This window comes from Saccoglossus kowalevskii, chromosome 12 (genome assembly GCF_978046115.1).
Source record: "Saccoglossus kowalevskii chromosome 12, keSacKowa6.1, whole genome shotgun sequence".
Classification (NCBI taxonomy): Eukaryota; Metazoa; Hemichordata; class Enteropneusta; family Harrimaniidae; genus Saccoglossus; species Saccoglossus kowalevskii.
This window is the reverse complement of record NC_140652.1, coordinates 9844342-9856656: the sequence shown is the minus strand read 5'-3', so window position 1 is coordinate 9856656 and position 12315 is coordinate 9844342. Positions and strand designations below refer to the sequence as shown.

General features: G+C 36.1%; 1 protein-coding gene and 1 long non-coding RNA gene across 2 annotated transcripts in view; both read left to right on the top strand.

Annotated features, from left to right (window-relative positions):
• Positions 1-12315, top strand: part of LOC146735501 (uncharacterized) — a 70949-nt gene that overhangs the window by 54260 nt on the left and 4374 nt on the right. The gene's annotated exons all lie outside the window — the stretch shown is intronic.
• On the top strand, positions 10949-11209 carry LOC146735502 (uncharacterized). Its single transcript, XR_014931205.1, has 2 exons — positions 10949-11055; positions 11169-11209. It is a non-coding gene; the product is annotated as an uncharacterized LOC146735502 (long non-coding RNA).

Genomic DNA, 12315 nt, shown 5'->3' with positions numbered 1-12315 from the left:
ATGGTAATTTATGCAAATGTATTCACGATGACCTCGACACGACCTCGTATTCACATCAATTTTATGTATGCAAATGTATTCACAATATCCCATTGTGACGTCATCCTCATTCAAATGAACCCTTTACATCCATTTATCTCACCACAATAAAAAATCTAAAACATAGTGCTGCGCTAAGGCGAAACTCGGAATAAAGGCTCATACCCTTCAAATGGAAAGGGGTACATATAATAACTTTATAGCTGAAGACTAAATTTGCCCAGTTTGTGACAACTAGAAAATTGAGAACGAAAAACAACTTCTCAATTGTAATCTATACTTGGAGGAACGAAATAATCATGATTAAAATATTAAATACAATAAAATCAACTTTAGGACGGACGATGAACACCTAACAGATATACTAAGAAGTTAAAATGACAAAATAATCATTGAGCTAGGAAAATTCGTCTACATCTGTTTCAGGTTACGACAAGAAAAAAACTAAAATACCAGATGCCTAAACCAACCACAAAATAATTTTGTTTTTCTTTACATTCAAATGTTTGTGATTTTATTATTGTTACACATTGCTTATTTTTGTTACTTTATTGTATATAATCTTATAGCTGAAGACTGAATTTGCTCAGTTTGTGACAACTAGAAAATTGAGAACGAAACAAAATATCTTCTCATTTGTAATCTATACAATAAGAAACAAAAAAAAATCATGATTAAAATATTAAATACAATAAAATCAACTTTAGAACAGATGATGAACACCTAACAGGTATACTAAAAAGTTAAAATGACAAAACAATCATTGAGCTAGGAACATTCGTCCACATCTGATTCAGGGCACGATAAGAAAAAAAAATCCTAAAATGTCAAATGCCTAAACCAAACACCAAATATTTTTTTTTTTTTTTTTGCTTTACATTCACTTGTTTGTGATTTTATTATTGTTACACTTTGCTGGTTTTTTGTTACTTCGTTGTATTTCCAACCAAGATCCCACGCATGAATACGGTTTCAATTTTAATTGTTATTGTGCAAATTAGATGGTTGGATATTGACATCATGGTCAGTTTACCACCTCAGTTATCACATCGTGCTTTGTAAATATTTGAAAAGCTCAGTGGTCACAGATAGCGTTGCAACACACGCACGCACTCTTTCGAAGGGGGAACTAGCCATGTTGTGTACGGCCGCAGTGAGTTGAATTGAAAAGCCCGCTTCAAGTTGTGTATGTAGAGTAATAGATTATTATACATTATATTAGACATAATCATAATCGCAATCAAGAAGCAGATCTTTCCTCACCGATAAAATAGCTACTTATTGCTGACCCGTGTTTACCATGTTGTTAGGACAATTTGATTCATGGCATTATTCAGGAGTTATGGAACGCGATCAGACCCCATTACAACAATATCACGCGTCGTGCGTTACTTCAATAATAACACCCAGCTGATTTGAAGACTATATAGTTGTGTCTTCAATTATTATTTCAAAGGCGAATATCTTTTACGTATACACTTATAAACATTACAAACGGTAACATCGGTGTAAAAGTATTTATTTCGAGAGCAAGTCAACACTGTTCATAATGAAAGAATCGACAAAAATGGCAAAATAAAAGAAATATCTAATCATTCGAACTACAACGTGCATACATACATACAGTATTTTGAGGATCGTCGATTGATATTACGCCATATTGCAAGTGATACTATTATGAATGAAAGTGTTGACGAAATGTAATGTGCACGCACGCATTCCTCGTCCACCGGTGCCCCAGTCACGTCAAACAGTCGATTTACGAGAGTGTAAACAATGCGGTCAGGATATTATACATGTAATTGTATAGTGGAATCTGTCTAATGGATAAGCGAGTGCTCTCTGTACATCTTGGGAATAATCAAAACTTAGCGCATTTTATTTAACATGAATTAGCATACAACGTGTATGGTATGCGTACGTGCATACCGTCAAAGAACGAACTACGCAACATCTCTATAATATTAAACAATGTCATCCATTCTCTCCAGTATAACTAATTATTTTAAATTATTGGTGTCCCACTTTTCGACAGTCACCCTTTATGAAATCGTTGATGACCGACATGTCGTCACATCAGTTTAACGTGGAAATACACTCTTGGTCAATCCCAAGTAAAACAGCTTTTGATTGAGGGATCAAATAAGCAGTAAGTTTTGGAGTGAAAACAAGAAGTACATGTATATCGCAAAAATCCGTTTATCTGTGTGTACGAATTATTCAGAACGTGGTCAATCGAATCATGAATGATGGGCGGGGTAATGATTGGTAAAAACATAATCGAGTATAATTTATAAGCGGAGTCTGAATTTGTCAATGGTATACGTATAGTATATTATATGTACAGTGATTCAGTAGTTTGATGGTAAAAAAATAGTACATTTAATATTAAAATATGTATAATTTCGAAATTTGGATAATATGGAGATGTCTAGTAATGCTGTTCTGATTTTTTTTGGGGTGAGACACAAATTCAATGGACTGATCATTATTAATTAATTAATGCATGAATACCTACTCAATGATTTTCAAATCGGAAAACCAATTCATTCATAGAAATGTGTTCTATCGACAGTTTCCAATCGTAAAGTAATTAACAGATATACTAAAATTATGTCCTTCATCTTGTGGGTAGAAATGTCGTGTTCATGTCCACATGTTCTTGCAAGGAGCGTAGTTTAAGTATTATGTCAGGATTGTTCTTGTTAGAATTTGAGTCCACGAATTCATCAATCGGTTGTTTTGCTGAGGCGTACAGTCTCTGAGTCGATGTCTCGATGATGATCGGCTAGATGTCCCGTTTCAAAGTATTCAATTTGGCGAGCTAGTAACTTCCATTGTTTCTCTGTAGCGAAGCCTGTTACCTCAATGGTTAATTTTTTTCGTCGTTGATCGTTGATCGTGGAAATTCGAATCTGGTGGTGAGGTTAGTTGAGTGATTTCTTTTGCCAGGCTGTGAAGGATGTCATCGTAATTTGTGAAGAATCATAGTGCTTCATTTAATTTGGTTTCGAGCCATTGGAAGAGAAATTCGTTTTTTGAAGCATCCGCTATGGCTTTCAGTGTTTCGAGACTGGTTCTGTCGTTTAAATGGGTCAACACTAAAAAAGCGAAATATTGAATATGGTTGTATTTAATACATTCTGTTGCGCATTCAAGCGGGGTCAGCCCCTTGTCATTTGACCATTCAAATGTAACGTTCGTTCTTGCCTCTTCTAGAATTTCGAAATCGTGGATATTCGAAATCATGTTTAAAAAAACGGCGAATGATAGTTTGCTGAGTACTGCCATTTCATTAGTGAAGAGAATGAACTGAATAGTCTTGATTTTCAGTCGGTTTTCCAGTCGTTGTAAAATAAACCTTCAAAAATGATACAAAAACGATCAGAGTAACTGAATGGTGTCAGGTCAGGAATCTTTAGCGCGTATGTGAAGACACTATATAACTACGCAAGACGGTACTGTGATGAGAAAAGTGATGAGAAGGAAGCGCTAATCCAAATTAACGCTAATCCAAATTAACGCTACTGTAATGAGTAAATCAATTGTAGCACTTGGATGGTAGCTGTGGAATGCCATTACACTCTGTGGGGGTGTGCCTTTTCAGAAAAGTGAATTGGTGATGGACAAGAACCATACTGATTCACGTTGACCGAATCAAGGTGACCCCGTGTTTCCAGTCCTGTTATCATTATCCCATACACGCAGGTATAGGGGTAATGCTTTCAACTTGAAACCCTCTCCCTCAGGCTGTTTGCGAGTGTTCATGTTTTAGATAACATAAATATACAAATACACCATCATCTGTTGTTTATCATCTACGTGGGAGGTCTATTTCACATTAGGAACATTTATGACGAACGATTTATAAATAATCCTATGCGCTCACACTTAATCTTGTGATTGAGTTCAAACTGGCATTCACGGACAGTGCTTCGGAATAATACACATCGCTCGTATCAAACACCGTTGATATTCGCGGGTGGAACGCATTGGGCCACTTTCTGTCTGAAATACCTTACCACGAAGACTATTTTGACTCGTACGGTAGTCATGTCACAGAATTTAAGAGATTTCTCGTACGTGGATCTACAATCATCAAATACTTTGATTTCAAGCAATGTGTAGCCAATACGTCGTGTATGACTCGTTGTGTAGATATCCATGAGATGACCTTTCACAGAAGGTCAGACTTGGTTTACCGCCTTTGAATCTTCGGCAAGAAGGCGAGGACATATCTTCTTCGCCAAGGGAAAAACGAAAATCGCTACGTTACACCGTAAACTCATTCCGTGTGATGATTATGTATGTCAAAAGTTATTCTGTGAAACGATTAGGTAATTATATATTTTAACTCATCGTACCGTAGTCCACCATTTTTGAAAAAAACAAACTGTACGTCGATCAACCGATTTTGCATACTTTGCATTTTAGCGGGGTTTATTACCGCAGTTTTACGGGGTGACTATTGGTTTTTAATATTATTCTCTCTCTCTTTTTTTCTTCTACGACAGATGAGCGATTCTGATTGGAGCGATGGAATAAAAAAATGTACAGACTGCTTGACTCATTGAAAGGATGTAAGAAATGTAAAAATGAACATGTATATATAGAATGAATTATTATTTATTGTTCACTGTTTACTATTATTGACGTTTCCCTTTTCTGTGTTTTTAATCGAATCGTTTATGTACTCGTATTTTTTCGTGTCGTTAAAAATAATTTACTCAAACAAAACAAAGCAAATATGAGGTAAGAAAATATAAACGATGAACAACATATGTATATATAAAGAATGAATTATTTTTATTGTTCACTGTTTACTGTATAATTATTGACTTTTCTCTCTTCCGTGTATTTAATCGAATCGTTTATGTACTCGTATTTCTCGTGACGTGAAAAATGAATTTAACAACGCCGCACATTTACATGTATGTACGTATTTTTCGAGGTGTTAAGAAATATTTAATCATGCTAAACATTTATACGCTACGCAACTATTTTCCTTACTCACGTCGTATGTTTTTTTCGTGGCGTTAAAACAAATACTCAACCACGCCATGAATGTATACTCCATGTCAATATTTCATTCTTGTTTACTTCTTTTGTGCAATAAACTCCGTTAGTTTTCAAAAATGCCGTGTATTTGTTAGTGTGTGTGTGTGTGAGAGAGAGAGCGCCCTCTATGACACATTCTGAAAAATCTTTCGTCCACGCCTGTCCAATTAAAAAAAATAATTAAAAATAATTAAAAATAATTAAAAAAAAATGATGGTAATTTATTCAAATGTATTCACGATGACCTCGACACGACCTCGTATTCACATCAATTTTATGAATGCAAATGTATTCACAATATCCCATTGTGACGTCATCCTCATGAAAAATCTTTCGTCCACGCCTGTCCAAGTAAAAAAATAATTAAAAATAATTAAAAATAATTAAACAAAATAATTAAACAAAATTGATGGTAATTTATGCAAATGTATTAAAATATCCCATTGTGACGTCATCCTCATTCAAATTATCCCCCACGCCTGTCCAATTAAAAAATAATTAAAAATAATTAAAAATAATTAAAAAATAATTAAAAAAATGATGGTAATTTATGCAAATGTATTCACGATGACCTCGACACGACCTCGTATTCAAATATATTTTATGTATGCAAATGTATTCACAATATCCCATTGTGACGTCATCCTCATGAAAAAATCTTTCGTCCACGCCTGTCCAATTAAAAAAAATAATTAAAAATAATTAAAAATAATTAAAAAAAAATAATTAAAAAAATTGATAGTAATTTATGCAAATGTTTTCACGATGACCTCGACACGACCTCGTATTCACATCAATTTTATGAATGCAAATGTTTTCACAATATCCCATTGTGACGTCATCCTCATTCAAATAATCCCCTTTACGGCATTGGTCCTCATTTATGCTAATTTATGCACGAATTCCCATTGTGACGTCATTATTTATGCTAAAGCTGGACTATAGGTACGACCATGATGGCGCTGTTCGTATGACGTCATCGCATCCGATTATGAACAGCGCCCTCATGGTCGTCCCTATAGTCCATACTAAACTACTTAGTTGACTTGTTATTAAGTCATTGCACATAACGTTACAGTACAGCATTTCATTCCAACGCTGCAACAAGGCTGACCTCCATCTCAAGTCACTGTTCCATAAACTAGTCAATATACTGTTGTTTGACGAGCAAACACGCTCTCTAAATTTACGTACAATATTTCTGTAAATTTCATAAAATAATTTGATACGGTTAGCAACAAACATAGATCGGACATCGTGGTCATATGGGTAGTCAAAAAGTCTACGGAATAGGGGAGCGGTTTCCGGCCCGGTATCCGCGGAGCTCCGGGGAGCCACCTTGTCCTGGTCACACGGAAACGATCCTCTCTGTCCGAATACGAACAGGTTCAACTAGTCAAGTAGAAAAAGTAGCTGCCCGGTGTTTGAAAAACTAATAAAAAGGACTTCCACGGGAAATCGTAATGCCCAATTATTTCTTTCAGAGCAAAGATACAAAAGTCAGTTGTGTGTTTCTTTTTAAAACTGAATGGATTGTCTGAAACACCAAGATAATTCTGACATCTGTTTAGAAGAATGTGGTCAAAGACTTTGGATAAAACTGTAGTCATGGCAATGGGTCGATAATTATCTTTCTGGTCATATTTCCACATTTGTTCTTAGCTATTGGGAACAGTTCAACTTCAATGAACCTTCTTGGAAAAGTTCCGTGTATAAGCAATGCAGGCAACCATTAAAATTGACAGATGTGATGAGATCACCGGGATCGCGGATTTAAGATGCTCAGCACATAGATCTTCTGCTCTACATGATTTCTCTAGCTCAAGACTCTGCACAACCGTAGGCACTTTTTTCTACGGAAACATTTAGGACATCTAATGTATTAACTGAAACATATTGCTGCGCTTTAACTTTATAAATATCATAAATAACAGAATCGTATCGAAATAGTTAGCCCACATGTTCGCAATATTAGATTCACCAAGCAACCATGGAGTACATGGAAGAGGTGCGTTATTTTCCGTCGTAGTCTGTTTCCAAAATATCCGCCGATCTTCATTCTTAGCCAGATCGTCAGACTCAAAGTGGACCTTATTATTTCTACAGTAGCGCAACGCAAGTTTGAATTTCGATCTTGACCTGCGCATCATCTGGTACACAAAACCATTGCTAGGTTTACCAGAGTTACACCAAGACTGAAAATAATTGCGACAGCGTCAAGTGCCTCCTTAACTACTTCATTCCAGCCAGGCACAGGCACATCAACACCTGGTTGATTTTCTAATAAATGTTTCGTCACCAGCATTTCCTAAGGAATCAATTATTTGTCCATAATAACGAGTAATCATATCATGTTAGTCACTGCGACTGGAGCCATCTGATACGCACATAATTGCATATAATTTTAACCACATAACGTACTGTAAAGGGGGTAATTATTCACTGGGTTTTAATTTAGCTTATTTCGCTGACTGGAGAAATGCGCTAAATTAAAACACAGTGAATATGTAAAATTTAGCATAGAACACATTATCTAAATGACGAAACCGTGAATTTAAAACCCACTAAATATGCCTGAAATGGTAAATCAGTGAAATTTAAACCCAGTGAAAATTAGTCATTTTACAGTAGCAATTTTTGCATGGAGCCGCTTTTGTTTGACTAAAGGTTACGAAATTAGGTGAATATCATATATTGGCGTTTTTAATTAAAACTGGCACATGACTCGTGATATACGCTTGGTGTAGCTGGTTTTCGCATAATTATGTCACTCAAATATAATTATATTGTCAACAAAACGACCCTCAGATGAATCTTGTTACGCTTATTTGTTGGTGGATGAAAATGTGCTATCACTGGGCAAAATCGTTGATATACGATTGTGTACGCAGATATATATTTTGTGTATATTCACGGTATACGTTTAGTATACGCAGATATGATTACGTATACAAATCGTGGAATATACGTACATATGCGCTACGTATTTTTATGGTTTCTTTCACACATGCCCGCCTTGGGTGGCACGCAGCGTATACGTACGTATTTCACATGCATTATCGTAGTACAATTAACGTTGTTTTACGGAGTCTGTATATTTACGCATACGTGGAGAATACTTTGCGCGTAGAATTGTCCGGTTTTATTTGGGATCGCGGCCGCCAGTACTTATAATAAATAATTACCGGAACTGTCGACTCGCTTGGCGTCTTGAATCGATCTAAAAACGTCTCCTGTTTTGCCGAGTACATGTAACTGAGAAATGGCTATGTACAGGTACAATTTAGAAACGGTTGTTACTAATTTCTAAATAAGAAAACAAACATTTCCTGACTGAAGTGTACCATCGCTTTGATATTAACGTGACGTCTTCATTTGTCTCACTATACAATGGTGAATTCGAACACAAGACAAGAAATTGCACAATAGAGTATACGTTGATTAATTGCAATATCATTCGCAAGCTTGAATGAATGAATGCGAACAATACAGGTGTGAATATTTTGGCGAGTGTTAAAATACTTTCCATTCGGGTCGCGTGCGTGTTTCTCGGGGCCGGCTTGTGGTCTCATACACGTGAATGTTGGCCTATCGGCATTTTGGTAAGAATAGCCACAAAGTCCATACCAAGAAAGTTAAATGAATTCTCACTGAGACACATGTAACAAAATTGGTCGAATTTGCCGTCATCGCCATTTCTAGGGATCGTTTGATTGCGGAGTTTCATTTCTATTCCATTTACCATCGTACGCTGCGTTATTTTCAGAATACGATCTATATCACCACAGTCACTCTACTAGTAGAGTGACTGTGATAACACCACATACACTCGGAACACATACAGTGAACAACGCTAAACATCGCATTTTCATTTCAAACAACTATGGATATTTCTGGCTAGTACTGTTTGCAGTGACGTTTCAGATTTGCGAACACAATTCTCATTGTCTTCGTTGAACCATAGACAGTCTATGGTTGAACCTGCTATGTGGTACTTGGCAACATATTAGGAACTGTGTAAATGTTTGTGAAAACTAGACTGACGATTCATGTTTTAGTGCATTCACATCACGTGACATCGATTGACATCAGTTAATTATTCATGCTTAGCAGCGCAACGGTTTACCGGTTCATGTTTTTTTTTGTACCTTTATTCAACAAAATCTTTATTTTAACTTTATTTATTGTCATAAATACAACATTGAATAACCGCAGTGATATTCATAGCCACATACATCTACTGTTTACTGCAGCGAGAATTGCAAAGAAATAATTCATATTGTTTAGAAGCCTATTTATACTTGGGTCACGACGATCATTTTCCGAATCTGTCTGTAAACTTGTATTTTGTTATCAGGTTTCATTTATAAATTTAAATAAATGTTTGATTCTTACTATCATTTGAATTCCTAAATACATTTTACTAGAAATTTTCCGTTTTCCATAGTCTATGGTGTACGTGAGAGATACTCCAATGGTGCAGTCTCTCGTTCGGGTATATATATTCATTTCATCTTTATTTGTGGTAGAGTGTCCCACAATTCTTTGCGCGAACAGGCGTCCGTAGAAGGAAGTCATGGCTACATCAAAACAGACAGAAGAAAGCGTGCTACTAGTATTTTAAAAACCGAAACCAAGTCACCACAAGAGAATAATGTCAACCCTTTTAGAAGTTCTGAAAATCAGCGTGTCCGGATTGACCCTGCAGTATTTGTGTAAGTTGTGTTTAACTTTCAGTCGATGTAGCGTGTCTAGCTGTGTCATTTCAAACACGCATAGAAAAGTCACTGTTCAATTTTTCACACTTAGTTCATACCATTTCATTGTAACTATTATAACTTGTATTCATTTGGATCGATTTTGATTACAGCCTGTAAATCGCTATATACGCAATTTTATTTTATGCGTCAGAAAAAACGTAAGTATGCGAAAGTCGAATATTGATGTCCGATTTAATTAATTGACCTCTTCACCCAAACTACTAGTAATTCATGTTGGCCTGGTTATACCATGTGATGTCCGTTGTTCCATGCTTTTGTCTGATCCTTCATTGTTTTCAAAGAGCTCTACTCAAATTGACAAAGGGCTCAGGCTGTTCAGCAATTAACCGATACAGGCTAGTGTAAAGTGGGCGTTAGACTGGCATACAGTCTCTTGTTTTATTTTTTTATTAAATAAAATATGGTAGTGTATAAATGGCGATAGCGGTAACCCAACTTTCGTGGTAACCCGGCTCTCGCCATTTACACGCTCTCACTACCAACGAAGGAGCTACGACGCGATCCTCGAAACGTTGCCTGAACCAATCACAAACAAGAACAGACAATGAATTTTCGGATTAACACCTCTGTTTCCCCCCACGCTGACCAACGTTTCCCCACACTAACGAAAAAATCTTTTGTCTTCTACTGACTTCCTGTAAGCAAGTGTGAGTGGATGTAGTCATATAGCACTAATACTTCATACCAACTTGCAATATTTGAGGCAAACATTTGAAATCACGGGATATGAGCATTGCAATTATTTTTTTTACGCTGTCTTATTTATATTTTTTTTAATTTTTTTCTTGAATGTGTCAACGTTTGTTCCAGCTACAGCTCGGTGCATTTTTTATTCGTGGTGATTAGCTTGCGTTTTCTTAACACATTTTTCACCCCTATAATTTTAAATATAAACTACATAAGTTATTACTACAATGATTAGCACGTTTTGATTTCGAGCGGGAGGTAGGTTTGAATCTCATTGCCCACTGTTGAGTCGGTAATATATTGAGTAAAAACTGTCCAGGTCACCAAACATTATAATACAACACCTTTTCCTAATCAAATTTGCTTGACAAATCTCAATTAAACTGTTACATATTCTATTGTAGGTACTGTTACCAGAAAATGACAGAGAGAGACGAGAGTGTTTTTATACAGCTTGGAAAAAACAAATAAAGAACCAAGGAGGAGATGAGTAAGTGTTAATTTATAGTTTTTATAATTTTGAATTCGTTTTATTCAAGCTTGTTAACATAGCAGTAATAATAAATATAGTGTTAGTTATAAATAACATTTCTATCATTGCAGCTGACGGAATGTCGGGAAAAGAAGTTAAAGAGGAAGAACAAGAGATGTCCGAGATGGTGACGAAAGTTGTGGACATTATGATGTCAGATGAGGAAGACGGCGAAGAAGATCGGAAAGGAATGTTCACTGTGAAGTCTCCGACATTCAGGTCATGGCACTGCACGACTTGATTTTGGATTAAGACAACCGAGTGACAAGGAGGCAACCGATCCGCATGCTCCAGAAATAAGTAGGACCACCATGTATCTGTCAAACCCCACGTGATTGCCCTAAGTTTTGATGACCAGCGTGATTTTTTTCTGATTCCTACCCAAACCCAAACCCTTTCAATATTTTTAGCTTATAACTGGAATTTTATTTCTTTTGTTTCATTGAATTTATAAATTACTTGACATTAAATGCATTAATTGTTGAATTTCGTTATTTCTGTTAAAGAAGTCCACTAAATTTAAACCACTTGAAATGATCTTATTTTTCGCCTTCAATTAAATTGGAATTAAACCCCATATGATTTATTTATGTATGTCGAGGAAGATTTGTGTACTTGTAAGTGTGTGTATTGTTATTACAAATAAATACTAAATAACTTGAATCACAAATGTATGTCTTTTATTCCCACCTTTGCAATTACCCAAAAACAACTCCTCAATATTAATTAACACGAAATTGCATTAGTTGCAATGTGTTATCGTTTACCGTAGATCTTCTGTAAACGTTATTTCCGATTATGAACTGTTCACGTTGCCCTGATCCTACTTGTGTTGAACATCGAGTGGCCAAATATTTCATTAGTTGTGTTCACGTTACACGAAGTACGGGCTAAGATTTGAGCTGATTTAGGCTTATCTAGCATATTTGCATTTCGGCTAGACCAATTGCGTCCACGCACAGGGAGGGCCAGTCGTTAGCACGGGCTAAGGGCTGCCATTAGTCGGTGACCTTTGGTAAGCGGCTATTTACGAACGAAAAATGGATGGCACGCGCGAGGTTCTATTTTTGCTGCTGGCATGTTTCGTTCTAATTTTGAAACGACGTGCACAGGAACGCGAGAGAAGACGGACCCAATTTATTTGGATGCACAGAAACAGTATACAACGGGCGTAACAGAATACAGCGTTTTATTAATGCATGTCGTAGACAGCGAATC